This window comes from Phyllostomus hastatus, unplaced genomic scaffold, assembly GCF_019186645.2.
Source record: "Phyllostomus hastatus isolate PE091 unplaced genomic scaffold, TTU_PhHast_1.1 phas_contig_86, whole genome shotgun sequence".
NCBI classification, from domain to species: Eukaryota; Metazoa; Chordata; class Mammalia; order Chiroptera; family Phyllostomidae; genus Phyllostomus; species Phyllostomus hastatus.
In genome coordinates this window covers 73824760-73832139 of record NW_025333977.1, presented here as the reverse complement: position 1 = coordinate 73832139, position 7380 = coordinate 73824760, and the positions used below count along the sequence as shown (strand labels likewise).

Here is a 7380-nt window from a genome sequence, read left to right as displayed (position 1 = left end):
TTAGCTACTTTCCAAAATAATTTATTTTTAATATCTTCATAATTTTCAGATATTGTGTATTGACTTCTAATTATGGAAACTGAAGATTAGCTGTCTTAAACTCCTCTCACACTCTGATGTTCCTCTCATGTATGTTTCCCTTTCCTGTGAAACAAATCTAGTTTTTAATATTTAAGTAAGTTTTAATTAAAGTGGTTGTTCATATACTGTTTAATTCAGAGCCAAGACAAACAGTATTATTAAATTTCTTTTCTTATACAAAATATTTTTTTATTTTGTGGAGTTAATTGCCATTTTTTACTGTTGTTTTTTCATTTAATTTTCTTTTATAATTTCTTGTTATACATTCTAATATTTTTCAATACTTCTCAGTCCCATTTTCTGCTAAGTCAAGATGTCAAATCTATTCTATTTTTTAGAATAGGAATTTTGAAAAATCCCTCCATACTTAATTTCTTAGTCTTCTGCTTTAGTCTGTGTGGTTGTTCTCTAGACTTGATGCATATCTATCATTCTCACACTCCTTGTTCTCCAGGAAATTTTCTTTACCTCTCGCCTGTGCTGGATCCAGTATTTCATGGATACCACAGAAAAAGAACATCTGTTCTTTGTTTTGTATGCCCAGCATCTGAAGCTTTTTCTTGATTAGGGAAATCCTCACTCTCATGGACATTTCAGAAAACCAAAGAGTGGCTTACTGACAAGTAGCTGAAAATAATAGATTCTCACTCTTCCTGATGTTCTCAGGCAGACACAAATGTATGAGCTAGAATGGCTGTCAAATGTGTCCATTGAAAACTTTAATGTGGCTCATGATGCATAGAGGAAGGGACAGGGAGTGCTCTCTCCAGTGGTAGCTAAAATAAAATGGTTTGTAAGGTGGAGTTCGTGAGGTAGGAAGAGGCAACTGAAGGCCTCCAACCAATGCTTTCAGGTGCCTCTGGTAGTTAACTGCTTTCTCATTGCTTCCTTAAAATTCCAACAGAAGCCAAGCTTGCTTGATCTTCTGGAACCTCACTCAAAATCCTAGCTTGTAATCATGTAATTGGCCCAAATCAGTGTTTTTCTCACCTTGCTTCCCAACAACCAGCAGGAGGTACATGTATCTACACTGTAATCTTAGGCACATCCACAGGCAAGATTCCCAGTGTTTTTGTTTGCAAAATAAAAAGGCTTCAGTGACCTGTTTTAAAATTTTCATTTACTTATTTATTCTTGCATCCCAAATCTTCAATAACAAGGTAGGGTCTGGGTTAGTTTTTGTAGCCATAGCTGTCCCTTTGGCCTTTGGAGCACTTGAAGTTCTGTATTTGGAGTGCATGTAGGGTTTGGTGTGGTTATACACAGTTCCCTAGGTGTTGCTGAAATGCCTGGATACCTCTCAGGCATTGGGAGGAGATCAGATTGGTGCCAAAGCCCTTGGGGGAATTGTGGGCCGACTTGTTGAAGGTGAGAATCTTAGCCTCCTGTCTAGAGGATTTGGTTCCTGGCAGGGGTGCTCATGGGCAGCTCACACCTTCAATTTGGACATCTCCTGGGCAGGTACATCATTCCTTATAGTCTCTACAACCACAGTTGTTCTGTCTTCCTGGGCAGGAAGCTGCACCTTCCGCATCATCAGGGAAAGGGATAGAGGTAGTTCATTGGTATGATGCGATAAACAACCTCTTTAGCACAACTAGGCTGAAGGTGGAGTTGGTTGTCTGTCCAGAAAGCTGTACAGCTTGACCAATAGCCCTCAGTAGATATCCTGACACTTGAGCTCCTTGTGGGAAATCTTTCAGGTTTTTGTTGTGAAGAATTATGACTCACATGATGGAGACACCCCACAACCCACTGTCATTACCTCTTAAGAGATGTAAGATATCACATCTCTTTGGTGACAATGCTGTGTTGTGGCTTATTTTTGTAGCCCTTCCAATGACTCTATAAATTCTCATCTTTTCCAGATTAAACTCTTTATCTAGACAGTAATCCAGAGTCCTCTTTGTTGTTTTGAACCTAAAGCTCTGATACAGAACTAGAAGACACATTGTACCTTCCTTTCTTACATACTACCTTGTTTTGCTGAAGAACGTTCCCCAGCAGCTTTTGGTAATTATAGGAAAGCAGATATTTTTTGAGAGTATGTATATTGAAATATTTTTTCTGCTCTCATAGCTGATGAATAACTTGCACTTAAACTTTTAGGCAAGAAATCATGCCTCAGAATTTTAAAGCCTTTTTTACATTTGTTTTATTGCTTTCAGCATTGCTGTCAAGAAGGCTGATAGTATTTTTCTACACAGTTCTTTCCACATTTATTTCATCTCTCTCACTGAAAATTTTTAGGATTCTCCTTTATCCCTCAGGTGATAAAATTTTGTAGTTGCAGATTTTGGTGTCGGTTGTTATTTTTTTCTATTTATTTCTGTTGGGTACTTTTTGCACTTTTTGATATAAAAATTAATCTTTATTATATTCTTTTCCATTACCATTTAGTCCCCTCATAACCCCCTATCCCCAGCAATCATCACACTGTTGTCCATGTCCACAAGTCCTTTTTCCTTTTTGCTCAATCCCTCTACCCTTAAATTCCACCCTCCCTCACTAACTGCCATCTGTTCTCCATATATGTGTCTCTGCTTTGCTTGTTCAGTTTGTTCATTAGATTCCACATATTAGTGAAGTCATATGATGTTTTATTTCACTTAGCATAATGTTCTCCAGTTCCACTCATACTGTCACAAAGGATAAATTTTCTTTTTTGTTATGGCCAAGTAGTATTCCATTGTGTAAATGTTAATAGTGATTTTATCCACTCATCTACTGATGGACACTTGTGCTGCTTCCATGTATTGGAAATTTTAAATAATGCTGCAATGAACATAGGGGTGCTTATGTTGTTTTAAATTAGTGTTTTGTATTCCTTCAGAAATAATCCCAAAAGTGGGATTGCTGGGTTGAAAGGCAGATCTATTTTTAATTTTTGGAGGTACCTTCATACTTCTTTCCACAGTGGCTGTACCAGACTGCATTCCCACCAACAGTTTAAATGGATCCCCCTTTCTCCACATCCTTGTCAGCACTTATTGGTTGATTTATTGATGATATCCAGTCTGACAGGTGTGAGATGTTATCTCATTATGGTTTTAATTTTCATTTCTTTGATGATTAGTAACACTGAGCATCTTTTCATATGTCTATTGGCCATCTATCTGTCCTCTTTGGAGAAGTGTCTACTGAAGTCCTTTGCCCATTTTTTAATTGGGTTGTTTGATATTTTGTTGTTGAGTGTTGTAAGTACTTTATAAATTTTGAATATTAACCTCTTATCAGATATATTGATAAATATGTTCCCTTATTCTGTAGGTTGTCTTTTTATTTTGTTGATGATTTCCTTCACTGTGCAAAAATTTTTTAGGTGGATGGAGTCCCATTTGTTTATTTTTTTCTTTTGTTTCCCTTACCTGGGAGATATATCAGATAAATAATTGCTACAAGTAATGTCCAAGATTTTGCTACCTATGTTTTCTTCTAGGATATTTATGGTTTTAGGTCTAACATTTAAGTCTTTGTTCCATTTTGAATTTACTCTTGTGTGTGGTGTAAGCAGGTGGTCTAGTTTCATTTTTCATATGTATCTGTGCAATTTTTCCAACACCATTTATTGAATAAACTATATTTAGCCCATTGCATATGCTAGCTTCTTCTGTTGAATATTAATTGACTATAAAGATGTGGGTTTGTTTCTGGCATCTCTATCATGTTCCATTGATCTATGTGTCTGTTTTTTATGTTAGTACCATGCTGTTTTGATGACTATGGCATTATATTATAGTTTGATGTTAGGTAGTATGATTCCTCCAACTTTGTATTCTTTCTCAGGATCACTGTTGCTATGCAGGGACTTTTGTGTTTCCATATAAATTTTTGAAATATTTATTCTAGGTCTGTGAAATATGACTTTGGAATCTTGATAGGAATTGTACTGAATCTATATTACTTTGGTAGTTTGGACATTTTAATGATGTTAATTTTTTTATCCATGAACATGGTATGTATTTCCACTTAGTTGCATCTTCTTCAATTTCTTTCTTCAGTGTCATAATTTTCCATGTACAGGTGTTTACATCCTTTGTTAGATTTATTCCTTGGTATTGTTTTCTTTTTGAAGCAATTGTAAATGGGATTATTTTCTCTAATTTCCCTTTCTGCTAATTCATTATTGGTATATAAAATGCAACTGACTTCTGGATATTAATTTTGTATCCTGCTACTTAACTGAATTCATTTATCAGTTCTAGTAGTTTCTTTGTGGAATTTTTGGGGTTCTCTATGTACACTATCATGTCATCTGCAAATAATGACAGTTTACTTCTTCCTTTCCAATTTGGATGCCTTTTATTTCTTCTTCTTGCCTGATTGCAATGGCTAGGACTTCCAGTAATATGCTGAGTAAAAGAGGTGAAGGTGGACATCCCTTTCTTGTTCTCAATGTTAAGGGGAACACTTGTAGTTTTTTCCCATTGAGTATGATGCTGGGAGGGTGTTTGTCATATATGGCCTTTATTGCGCTTAGGTATGTTCCCTCTATTTCAACTTTGCTGAAAGTTTTTATCATAAATGGGTGCTGGATTTTATCAAATGTTTTTTCTACATCTATTGATATGATCATGTCTATCAGTTAAATTTGGGAAATTTTCCTTGTGTTATTATATTTTTTGATATTTTTCCCTCCTATTTTCGCTGCTTCCTTTATTTGGAACACCTCATGTAAATATGGACCTCCTAAATCAATATTGTTTTCCTTTTGTCTTATATTTTCTGTCCTGTCTTTCTTTGTTTTATTTCCTGGGGGATATCCTCAATTTTATTTTCCAATCTATTATTTTTAGATTTTGCTATTGTATTTTAGTTTTCTAAGAATGTTTCTTTTTCCTGAAATGATCTGTTTTTCTTTTTGGAGCATTCTGATGTGGGGATCATAGTTATAATATCTCTCTTTTTTTAAGAACAATAAAATATTATAAATATTTATTTTGCTGTTTAAATTGCCTCAGTTTCTTCATTTACTATATATTTTTATTTCATGTTTCATATTGGAGACTTTCCAAAACTGGCTGGTGGTCCTTCACCTGTTTATACTGAATGAGGCACTAAAGCAGGAGTGTCAAACTCATTTTCACTGGGGAGCCACATCAGCCTTGTGGTTGCCTTCAAAAGGACAAATGTAATTTCAACTCCTTAACCGTTAAGGAGTAGTTACATTTATACAGTCCTAAAATTTTTTCGGTCCTTTGAAGGCAACCACTTGGCTGATGGTGGTCCCTGGTGAAAATGAGTTTGACATTGCTGCACTAAAGTTTATTGAAGCTCTGTTTTCGCAGGTGGAGCTGGTTTATTTACAGGTTTTACTCATAAGAGAACTCAGGCTTTTTATTGTGTTTGAGGGGTTCCCTTATTGTTAGTATTGGTGGGATTTTTGTTTTATTGTGGTCTTGTTTTTCCTTTTATTTCCTGCCTTGGGGATTTAGACCTAGAAGTAACAGGAAGAAGAGGAAAGTGGTGGACTCAGTACTCAGTAAATAATTTATCACTTAAATCTCATTATTAGTATCTTACCTCTTCCCTTCACCTGTGCCTTATAGCCTTACATGAGGTTCTCTATGCTCCAATTTTTTTTGGAGAATAAATCCTTTGTCTTTAGCATGGGTAGGAGAGAGGTAATTATTGGTTGCTTGTGATGAGAGAAGAGGGTATAGCAGCTCTTTTCAAAGACTTAGCCACTTAGTTTTCTTTCTGCCATGCTTTGCATCTTTATTGAAATAGAATACCCACCTGATTCCTCAGGTTCTTGTAGTGTGAAATGGCTAGATTCCTGTCACTATTCCCCCTTCTACACATACCCACCCACATACCTCTTCCCCATTCATCTCTCTTAAATCAATGACTGCCTATTTGGTTTTCTCCAAAATTTAGTTAATGTTTCTCTTCTATGCTGATCTAGTTTTCTTTTACTTTGTGTGCCTATCCTTTTTCAATTGCTACTATTGGGTGTTCTAGATGGAACAGAAATAAATGCATGTTTAATTCACAATGCTTAAAGAGAAAATTCTAAGCACATTTCCTTCATAAGTAAAAATTTGGTGATAAAGAAACCTTCTATGGGTAGATTGGATACTAAGGCCTATATTGGCAATGGAAATTCTGAATTCTAAAAATTCTTCCTGTTTTTTCATATATCTACTCTTTATAGATTGGCATTTGTTAGGATTGATTTATTCTAGAATTGACTATCTTTCTGCTTTTCCTCTATTACTGTACTCAGTATTAGAAATGTGTTGTTATTTTATATTATATGCCTTTCCTCTGACTTTATTTCAAAGGATAAGAGCAACAATATCAAAAATTATAGCCTTGTCAGTCACATTTCAAATTCTAGTTTTGTATTCTCCAACTTAGCTGAGAGTACAAGGTCTTTCCAGTAGGTATTCAGCAATGTATATGAAAAACAGAGACATTTATTGAAAAAGATACAAGAAACATTTTACATAGGACAATGATGCCTCAGTCTCCTTCAAAGTAGGCACCATGGGACTTCACACAGTTCTCTCTATCACCATCAGGTGATCTATCATATTTTCCTAAATTTCGTCGAAGATCTGAAATATCTTCACTTTCAAAGTTGATTTTAGTTTTGGGAAAAGCCCAAAGTCTCCAGGCACTAAATCTGGGCTGTAGGGGGGGCTGAGTCACCTGGTTTATTTGATGTTTTATCACAAAACTTTGTAGGAGACATGATGCATGAGCAGGCGCATGGTTGTGATGAAGCTACCAATCACCAGTTTCCCATAGCTGTGGCATTCTGAATTATCCTAATAGTTTCCACAGCATAATGTTCAAACTTAATGCAAAATTTGATGCAGATTCATTGCTTTACTTGCTCAGTCATTTTGAATGTGATAACCACACAGTACACATGCCCACTCAATGGTGTCTACCACCCCCACTGACAGTGAAATTATCATTGTTCACACACGTGCATTCCAGTCCATTCTCCTTGGCTGCCAGGTTACATCAATGTCACACAAATTATTCTCATTATATTAACTATGGCTAGACTTCTTCCAGACAGACTTCATATTAATTGATTTTTTCCTTGTGAGGTTACTCTTTCACATTAACTATGTTAGGAAATACCTCTTTTTCTTCGCCCTCTGAAATTTTACTTTGTTCTAAAGTAATTTCATTTTAATTAGTAAGTATGTGGCCTTGGCTGGTGTGGCTCAGTGGATTGAGCACTGGTCTATGAACTGAAAGGTCTCTGGTTTGATTCCCAGTCAGGGGGCACATGCCTGGGTTGCATGTCAGGTCCCCATTGAGGGAACCAATAGATGT

At 35.8% G+C, this 7380-nt stretch overlaps 1 pseudogene; it reads right to left on the bottom strand.

The window, feature by feature from the left end:
* Positions 1-1253: 1253 nt before the first annotated feature.
* LOC123827420 lies at positions 1254-5915 on the bottom strand (annotated as a pseudogene).
* Between the last annotated feature and the right edge of the window lie 1465 nt (positions 5916-7380).